The following is a 10,661-nucleotide window of genomic DNA, read 5'->3' on the forward strand; positions in this document are numbered from 1 at the left end:
GATGGAAAATTTTCCGGCCAAAAAAAAAGGAAGGTTAACCCCTTTGTATTTTTGAAGAAAATTTTCGCGATTTTTAAAAGTGCTGGAATAAATTCTTGGATGCACTATTCCGACGTAATTTTGCGAGAGAAATCGATTGGGCGCAGTCCCAATACGCTGCGAGCAACGGATCAAGAGTTACAGGCAAAAAACCAGAACCCGTGTTTTTCACATTTTTCAGCTGGTCATCTTTTCGTCGTCATTTCTCTCCTGTTGGTCCCACGCTCTTTTCGCTGCGTTTTCTGAGTTCCTGGGGGTCCAATTGGTCGGGGAAGGGTCATTTAAATCAATTCTGAGATGGAAAATTTTCCGGTCAAAAAAAAAGGAAGGTTAACCCCTTTGTATTTTTGGAGAAAATTTTCGCGATTTTTAAAAGTGCTGGAGTAAATTCTTGGATGCACTATTCCGACGTAATTTTGCGAGAGAAATCGATCGGGCGCAGTCCCAATACGCTGCGAGCAACGGATCAAGAGTTACAGGCAAAAAACCAGAACCCGTGTTTTTCACATTTTTCAGCTGGTCATCTTTTCGTCGTCATTTCTCTCCTGTTGGTCCCACGCTCTCTTCGCTGCGTTTTCTGAGTTCCTGGGGGTCCAATTGGTCGGGAAAGGGTCATACAAATCAATTCTGAGATGGAAAATTTTTCGGTCAAAAAAAAAGGAAGGTTAACCCCTTTGTATTTATGGCGAAAATTTTCGCGATTTTGAAAAGTGCTGGAATAAATTCTTCGATGCACTATTTCGACGTAATTTTGCGAGAGAAATCGATTGGGCGCAGTCCCAATACGCTGCGAGCAACGGATCAAGAGTTACAGGCAAAAAACCAGAACCCGTGTTTTTCACATTTTTCAGCTGGTCATCTTTTCGTCGTCATTTCTCTCCTGTTGGTCCCACGCTCTTTTCGCTGCGTTTTCTGAGTTCCTGGGGGTCCAATTGGTCGGGAAAGGGTCATACAAATCAATTCTGAGATGGAAAATTTTTCGGTCAAAAAAAAAGGAAGGTTAACCCCTTTGTATTTATGGCGAAAATTTTCGCGATTTTGAAAAGTGCTGGAATAAATTCTTCGATGCACTATTCCAACGTAATTTTGCGAGAGAAATCGATTGGGCGCAGTCCCAATACGCTGCGAGCAACGGATCAAGAGTTACAGGCAAAAAACCAGAACCCGTGTTTTTCACATTTTTCAGCTGGTCATCTTTTCGTCGTCATTTCTCTCCTGTTGGTCCCACGCTCTTTTCGCTGCGTTTTCTGAGTTCCTGGGGGTCCAATTGGTCGGGAAAGGGTCATTTAAATCAATTCTGAGATGGAAAATTCTCCGGTCAAAAAAAAAGGAAGGTTAACCCCTTTGTATTTTTGGAGAAAATTTTCGCGATTTTTAAAAGGGCTGGAATAAATTCTTGGATGCACTATTCCGACGTAATTTTGCGAGAGAAATCGATTGGGCGCAGTCCCAATACGCTGCGAGCAACGGATCAAGAGTTACAGGCAAAAAACCAGAACCCGTGTTTTTCACATTTTTCAGCTGGTCATCTTTTCGTCGTCATTTCTCTCCTGTTGGTCCCACGCTTTTTTCGCTGCGTTTTCTGAGTTCCTGGGGGTCCAATTGGTCGGGAAAGGGTCATACAAATCAATTCTGAGATGGTAAATTTTCTGGTCAAAAAAAAAGGAAGGTTAACCCCTTTGTATTTTTGGCGAAAATTTTCGCGATTTTGAAATGTGCTGGAATAAATTCTTCGATGCACTATTCCGACGTAATTTTGCGAGAGAAATCGATTGGGCGCAGTCACAACACGCTGCGAGCAACGGATCAAGAGTTACAGGCAAAAAACCAGAACCCGTGTTTTTCACATTTTTCACCTGGTCATCTTTTCGTCGTCATTTCTCTCCTGTTGGTCCCACGTTTTTTTCGCTGCGTTCTCTGAGTTCCTGGGGGTCCAATTAGTCAGGAAAGGGTCATACGAATCGAAACTGAGACAAAATATATAAAAAAAAGGGAGCTCAACCCCTTCCTCATTGTTTGTTGGAATTTCGACGAAATACGAAGATGCTGGACTTATTTGCAGTCGTTAAACATATAGTTCGCACGGTAATTTTACACAGGAGAGGACGAAAAATAATAACTCCAAAGCCATAGAATTCAAATTTTTTTATTAGTTTATCAAGTACACCTTAATTCTAGTACAAGCGATCGGGTTTCAGTGGATAGTAACTCCACAAGGTGCCTAAGAGTATTCAAGTCAAACACAAACGAAATGCTAAAAAATCATCTTACATAACGTATCACGTCTGACAATCATACGAGGTGAAAGGAGTGCAACCTGCATCTGTATCAGATAGCTATTATTGTAGTTTATCAGTATAGATCAAGTTTTGGTCCACGTAGAGGTGCAAAGCACTTTTGCAGGACTAGATATGGATTGTTCTTATTTGATGTAACCTGACATAAAATCAACATATAAATAAATTAAATTCTTTGCATTTTTTGTATGTACTGGAATGTCGGTTCTCCAATATTTGGAATCCCTTTTCTGTGGTCCTCGTAATCCAATTAGACTGGCAATGTTGATTTCAATCGATTCGAAGATGAAAAGATTCCGGCTCCAAGGTCGAAGAAAAAGCAAGGTAAACGCCTCCAGTTTTTTTTTTTTGTTGGGCTTTGATCCAGTTCAGTTAATACTAGAATCAATTTTTCAGTGATCTCGTACTGTTCAGAGTCGGCGAACGTATGCAGCTTACGGTCCAGCTAGAAAGTTTCATAAGCAACTATCAGGATTCTGGTGTGCTGATACAGATAACAACGATCGATCGTGCAAAAACTCGAGGGTGTACCTCCATCTATACCTTTAAAAAAATAATATCTTACCGCAGCCAACCCTGGCTCGCACATTTCCTTCCAATTTGCTCTTGCCTCGACATTAAAATCCTCTTGAATGGAAATTTGGCAAATCCCGGGAAATATAAAGGGTTCACCTTCTCATCTGGACCGTTGATGGTTCCCAATTCCAATATACTGTTAAGCGTAAAGTGTGGCGTATATCAGTCGATTAAAATATTTTCACATCCATAAAGAATATTGTTATCGTTCTTCAACCTTCCCTTACTCCATTCCTATGTAACATATGCGATAAGCCGATCGTATCTCAATGTTGTAACCGACGAATGACATAATTCGCTCGAATAAGTGGCTCATTTCCGAGGACTCAACCGCTCGACGTGATGGCAGATAATCCTAAAGTAAGTCGTTAAGGAAAAAAATAAGAATGATGGATTGCGGCTTATTACCGCAGCTCACTGTACCTTTTTCACAGTGACTTCAGGTGTTTATCGATGGATGGAGGAACTGGACCATTCTCGCACGGAAGTAATTACATGGAGTTGAACAATAACGGATTGACTTACTCGCGTAAAAAAAGAGCAATTCCATAAATCCGAAAAACAGTATGGGGACGAATCAGGAAAGAACTATGAAAAAATTATCGCTTTCGAATAGGTAGTTCCGAATTTCGCAAGTGCTCGAGTCGAAAATTGTTAAAAAAAAAAGAACTCTCCAAATAGATAGCTTTTATTTCTATAAGCACAACTAAAATGGATCTACTGGTTACCTTCTAAGAACGCAATCTTAAGATGCCATAGGTGGCTGAAAGGCAGGGAATAATAAAAGCAGCGTACGTGAAAGCTCGCAAAGCTTTACAGTGAACATCCTCAGAGGTCAGAATGGCTGCAGTCACGTCAGTAGCTCGTAAGGTACGGCTTAAGGTTGTAAGCCTGGGCCAGAAATAAAAAGCACTAACAAAGAAGGCACCCCAGGTAGACCTCTACGATTTGATTTCTTTTATAGTACTTCATATTGGACTAAAAACTAAGCGACATGTATTTTTGTTTAACTGCCATTAAACACCTTAAGGGAGTGTAAACCACCCTCCAAGGTTAGGCATATCAAAGGGTGATTTGGCAATTTCACCCACAAGAACATAATATTTTCTAATCTATCGAACTGGAAAAGTTTTCTCATAACAAGAAATGAAGAATGCAATTTTTTCAATTCTAAAAATAAATGAAAACAATGCCAAATCGGCCCTTGACATGCCTTACTTTGGAGGATGATTTCACCCCCTCAAAGTGTTTAATGGTATATGAAAAAAAATACGTATCGCTTAATTTTTAGTCTACTATAACATATTGCAAAAGAAATCAAATCGAAGAAATCGACCTGGGATACCTTCTGTGTAAATTTGAAAATCACACGCCCACGCCTTCGGATCTCGATATATTCAGATGCATAAACGGGGCAGTGGACGATACATAAAAATGTGACCGATCCCATACAAGCGAAAGGAGAAGAAATCGAGGTTCCCGTTTACGGCGACCTTAGACCCTCGGAAAAATAACGACCGGATAACGCCTTCTCCAAATTTCCGAAGAGCGCTACAATCGTCAAAGATCAGCCGGATTTCGGTGTCATAAAGGAGGATTTCATATCGCTTCAAACGTGTCTCGGATGTATTTTTGTGTCCGTATCCGAAGGCGATATTCAGGTTATAAATGATATTACGGCATAACGCATGGACGGCGTATAAAATCTGAGTTTTATACAACGTGCGATTCCGCGGGTTACGAGAAGATGAAAAATAAAATGGCAACCCTTAGCTTCTGGAAGGTGATAAAACATTTTCTCTCCGGTACGGAATCGCCCTCTTCTTTTATAGGTATATACCTATATGAATAATGCATACGATGGACAGAAATTAGTCGATATTTTTGTCTGTAAGCCAACGTAAATCACAAGTCAAACTGACGCGTAAATGATTTTGAAAACGTATCTGAAAATACGGACCAAGTTTCACGGCGCCTAAAAGTCCTTTGGAAATTTGCCACGTATCCGGTTCTTGTATTAAATCATCTTCAAAGACTACTGCAATAAACTTGAAGTATATCAGAATGAAGATCCGACAAAATAACCGTCCGAAAAACTCACCACGCGAAAAATATTTGTGAAAAATGTTGATACTGGTAATGAGTGCAAAAAAGAAAGAGTCGTTCATGTTCGCTTTCCATATCATTCAACCGATATCAAAGATTTTCACAGTCTATGATATTTGATTTCGATTTTTACTTTGATTTCAGTTTACCTTTGAACTTGTATAGAATTTAAACTATTCAAGTAGGTATATTTACTGAAAGGCAAATTGAAACGTATACACAATAGGATTTAGGCAGTGGCAATTTTGAGTTAGATAAATTATGACGTGCCTACGTTCAATAGTTCGAAAAGTTTTATTGAAAATTGTGTAAGCCGAAATGCAAAGATGCGCTTTTTCCTTCACCTCTTAATTTCCGGTATCATGTCTCCTGGCCTTCTCGCCTCGACTTCGTTACTCAGCCTGTAATTTCCCCGTCCTGAGAATTGATCTCGTTAGCTCCAGGCCAACATTGCTACCAGTTGGGTTAACGAACCGACGTGCGTCAGGTTTCAATCAGCTCCTGCAGCAGTCTTCAATCAGTTTCCAGGCTCTTCAGACCAGAGTTAAGTATGTCTTGGAATATCTGCGTTCGCTAATCGTGCTAACTAAAATTCCGCCAGGGATCTTGAGAGCTTCCATAGCGATCTAATATTCTGAAAAAAAAATAAATAAACATGTTAATATGAGTTTCGTGGGGTTCGGTAAAGTATCGGATGCCTCATCGGAAAAAGGAGACGAGAAAGAAAAAAAAAAAAAAACGTGAACGCCACGTGAATATTTCATGAGAATGGAGATAATGTGAATCGAAATATCGTTTTGAATTCAAAATGTAGAATAACATTGTACACAGACGTTCCTTGTTTTCTTCGATCGTTCATCCGCTCCAAGGTATGAAATCACCAATGTTGTAATACCTATGATGGTTGACAAAATTTTACCTCGAATTTAAACAAACTGCCTTCGGTGCTCGGTTCTTGCACGTAAATAATCTTCTGGACTATAAGGGTATAATTTCACGTTGAAAGGAGTTAAAAACTCTGCGAGGATTATTCAACAAAGCCGTAGCTCTGTACGTCCGTCGTATCATCGGAAGTTTTATAATTACGTAGAAGGGAACGTCCGGAGTTAATTAAAACCTTAGCCAGGTTTGGTTTTTTATTGAAAAATATTTAATTATAAATTATTTTCATTATTTTGAATTAAGAAACATCGTATAATCACAGAGAGAATTGTTTATCGATTGGCCAACATCGAATTGACGACGGTTATACGCCCCAGTGGCTGGATTTCATCCAATTTATCGTCTTGTTTGTCTCGCTCTGCTCTCCTTTGCCGTATCAGCGACGACAATGTGCGAATATAAATCCTGCATTAGTCGCAAACTTGACCAATAAATCGATAAAATAAAATTAATGAAAGATACACACCTCGTACATAAGTGTCGGAGCAGATAATCCAAAACAAAGCAAATTATAATTCTTCACGAATCAGTCGAATGCTCAATTTTTCAACTACAAGTCGCTCCAAAATTTATTAGATGAAAATCGAAATGAACTTAAACATCTCACGGTTCTTCGCTAATTACGGCTCGTTAAGGTCACTTTTTCAAAGGATCGAGCTCACGTCCTGTAAGGTTGAAACTCTATCAACACCTTTTTCACTGATATGAAAAGCTCCTCGAGCAAATCGAGTTAAAACTTTTTCCGAACATGAGACGAACCATAAAGTAGGGTGTGACATGCGAGTTGAGTATCAGATTAGGAAATAAAGTTTGGCGAGCAGCCTGATTACAGTGACCCCTGACATTTTGCAACAAAGCTTCTGATTTTCCGTTCACATTTACCGTCATAAATTCTACGAATATCTTTATACGTCGAGGATATTTTCGATAATTTCACAGGTATTCCGTCGCTGCTGTTTTGTTTCCTGGAATAAACGACGTTAACGAATGCGTCTCTAACGAACTTCCGTTCTAAACGTGGCGCTTAAAATCAGGATCAGGATAATTATCTCGTTGAAACTCAACCGCGAACCTCTTTAGTCGCGGTACAGCAGATCTCGAGTTACCGCGTCAGCAAATTAAACTCTACAGTTAGCGTATTTGTTCTAGTTTTGCACTAACCGGCACGGATATTGTTTCTAGATTATTCAACGTCCAGAAATACGAGCTACGGAGGGTAAATATTTAACTCGCAGGAGATAAAATGCATCATTTAGAGGTTTTTCTTTATGTACGTTGCAGGTACGATTTTCCTGGACTCTTTTTGCTCGTTATCTAAGCTCACGAAGGCGATAATAATAAAACTACAGACGATCGCGTTGCTACGTGATGAAAATAAAGATTCGAACCAATTTGTACGAAACTCTACCAATGAAACAAATAGCCTTTAAATTCTTCATAGATTAATTTTCTCATTGGACGAAGCAGACTCGGAGTTTATTAAAAAATCAATTTCGCCCGAATGGCTGTTGTATAAATTCCGGTCGCGTAATTCCACCCTACGTTCCTCGTTTGAATAATTATAGAATTTTCCTGCAGTAAAACCACCCTGTTGAAATTAGCCTTTCGGAATGACTCGGATACCGCTGCTGTCCGAAGAAGCATCTTCAAAATGTGATTATCGTAGAACTCGGCTGCATGCCGGTGTACGTTGATTCGCAATCCAAACTTTTTCATAAGTACAATTTAAAAATTTAAAACGTATATTCCCGGAGGAAACTTAAATTGAATACCCAGAACGCACCCCAAGCCGCGAGTCGAAAATGTAAGTTCGGATCGACGAACTGGCGAAACAAAAACATGACGCTTTTTCAAAGTTAAAAAATTGATCGACTCACGAACGTATGAATATTTTAATTTTTTCATTTTATTTATAAATGGCAAAACTCGCAAGAAAACTTGTGATACGGATAAACCATCAAAATCTCGGAACATCCGAGTAAATAATGTTGTCGAAACTTGGCGATGTCTTTGGTTCCAATTATACGAAATGGACAATTTCATCGAGCCACGGACGTTAATCGGCACCGTCAGTCTCGCCAGGTGATTTTAAAATTTCAACCTCACAGGAAAAACGCATCATGCATTTCCAGTTCTCGTCGTAATTGGGAGACTTTTGTTCTCGGAATGGTTCGAGTCGCGAATCCGTCAAGTGTAAATAGCCGTCTGGGTGCTTGAGCTCACAATCGGTTTAACTCCTTGGAAAACGTACAACACTTCGTAAACGGCCTTGAGATTAATCCAACCGTGAATTATTCTGGGACGGCTATTTCCCTCGCGATATCGTCCACCTATCGCGTCTATCTCGAGGATTTCTCATCCGGCGTGAGATCGGAACCTTCACTCGTTAATCGTAAAGTCAATTTTCTTCCATTGTTCGAAACAATGAACTTTAGCTGTAAGAAATCTCTCGGTTTCCATTTTTATTAGGTTTTCTAGCCGAGACTTCTCGAAACGTGAATTCTCGGAAAATCTGACGTTGCTCGAGACGAGAGAAACATGCCGAGAAATCGAGAAGTCGCGTCTTGATTGTACGTAACTTTAATTTGAAGATTGTTATTACGAAGAAGCTTCAAAAGAAACAGCAAGTCGAGAAATCAGATGCCATAAATTTCATTCACCGTTGACATATCAAGTGACACTTTGTCAAACCGCGTATCCACATACCTTGCCGATCACAACCTCCAGATTCTAACCGTTCTTGCCGTAATTTTGCCCACCCCCGATATTCAACAGCCGGCCAATGTAGCCTAGCGATGATCGCCCTCGGATCGGAAATAGTACTGGACTGAAATAGATTTGTCTCCGAGTCCCGAGTAATGTGAGGGAAAAACGAAACCAGAATCCAACGGCATATTTATCGAATGGCCGAGTCCGGAAGACAATTTACGACACTCGACCGAGTCCTGGATCTTGCGGAACGTTCATTATACACGCGTTAGTCGAGATGTGGCAATCTCTTGAAAAGATCCTGGTACTTCTTTTTGTACCTGTAAGCTTCCGCCAAGATTCAAGAACGTGACTCTGATCACTGAGCCCCATATATCCCCCGAGCTCTAAGGCGGATTTAACAATTTACCTTCAGGAGCTTAGCTTCTCTTGGCTTCTCTAATACCTGGTTCAATCTAAAGCCACGCTCATACCGAGGACGCTGCTACTGATGTTTACGGATGTCCAAATTATTGGAAAGAGGCTCTTAAAAATCTTTTCTATTAAAACAAAAAGGATGAACGGAGAAAATTGCAGGTCTTATTTTATCAGCACTTGATTCTACGATATATTCGATACGTTTTTCGAGTTCGTAGATCCTATAAAAAAGAGCGAACACAAAAATTCATGGACCCTGGCAACCTCGAAACGTTCAGAAATCTCTGACTTTTTGCCTGAGTAAGCTCGTTTGTACGAGCTCGATCAATCGATTGGGGAGGAAGAGTGTTTCCGATCGTACGTCTGGACAATTATGTACAGTCAACTACGTCTCCGCATGATATTTCTCTGGCAAATATTTTCCCACGTCTCTCCATAATCCGATAGAAAAATACCGTCAGTCGATATTTTCTCAAACTGGTTTTTCCAAGATGGAATGACGCTGTGAGCATCGAAGCCGAAAGACGTGACGCAGCACGACGAATCAACGTCTATTTCTTTATAAAAAGAATCCAACGTCCTGTCGTAGACAGAAAATGACTCGTAGATAAAATTATTACAGCGTACTTCGTTGACCTCGAGTGCCCTGGCAATAATTCGAGTGCCATAAAGCGATAAAAGAACGTTTCGATTCCTTCGCTCAAATGGAATCTGGAAGGGTAAAAAGGGTGGAAAGAGAAAGAAGAAACTAGGCAGTGCGTCGGATCTACGAGAGATGAAACAAAAGTCTAATATTCAAGTGACACGTCGTGATGATAAATATCAGCGACGGTCTCTCGTTAAGAAAACTGGGCTGCTTATCCGTTCGGAGAAATTTCCTCTGCTGGGTCAGAATCCCGACAATTTGTGGGCAAAATTTGTGTGTGGATATTGTACTCGGGAAAACACGACGCTGCTCCTAAAAGTTTACGGTTTCATCCCTTTCCGGTCGAGGGTTTCGAGAGGATGGAGATTCTGGAAAGGACCCTACTCCTCTTGACCAGTTTGCGAACCATGGAAGATGTTGCGATAAAACCGGACATTGACGAACAGTCGGATCCTTTTTCCAAGCTTTCGCTGGTCGTGTGAATTGCCTTCTGTATGCCACCTGACGTTCGTTTCGTTTTTTCACTTTCCCTTATTTTTATTAATTTTAAGACTGGATTACATGTACAGTGTTATCGGAGTGATCTTTTTTTTTTTTGTTTTTTTTTTCTTTATTCCCAAGGGGTGAAAAGAAAGGTACCGCAAATTGCTCCGCGGTCTGCCACATCTGCGAGATGACTGAGCTTGTAACACATCCGAGGGGTGGAGGGATTGAGATGGTTTGGAAATTGCTCAGAGAGAGTGAGAGAGAAGATTGAATAGATTTAAATAAATCAGCGCGTATAAACGAGGAAATTATGAAAATGGGAACATCGTCAGATTGAATCGAGGGGTAAAGGGATGAAAAATTTTGGAGGAAGACGAAAGATGTACAAGCGAAAAAAATGTATGTCTCGAATTTTTAACAGGGTTGTAAAGTGTATTGTAGGA

The 10,661-nt window shown here is 40.3% G+C and overlaps 1 protein-coding gene across 8 annotated transcripts in view; it reads right to left on the reverse strand.

Moving 5' to 3' along the window:
* Positions 1-2,169: 2,169 nt before the first annotated feature.
* LOC124218968 (ketimine reductase mu-crystallin) overlaps positions 2,170-10,661 on the reverse strand; it is a 34,493-nt gene continuing 26,001 nt past the window's right edge. For all 8 annotated transcript variants that reach the window (XM_069136267.1, XM_069136268.1, XM_069136266.1 and 5 more), the window contains 3 exons: positions 5,363-5,652; positions 2,902-3,048; positions 2,170-2,781 (listed from right to left, as the gene is read on the reverse strand). The gene's annotated coding sequence lies outside the window, so the exon portion shown is untranslated. The remainder of the gene's footprint in view (positions 2,782-2,901; positions 3,049-5,362; positions 5,653-10,661) is intronic.

The sequence above is a fragment of the Neodiprion pinetum genome, chromosome 5, assembly GCF_021155775.2.
Source record: "Neodiprion pinetum isolate iyNeoPine1 chromosome 5, iyNeoPine1.2, whole genome shotgun sequence".
NCBI lineage: Eukaryota > Metazoa > Arthropoda > Insecta > Hymenoptera > Diprionidae > Neodiprion > Neodiprion pinetum.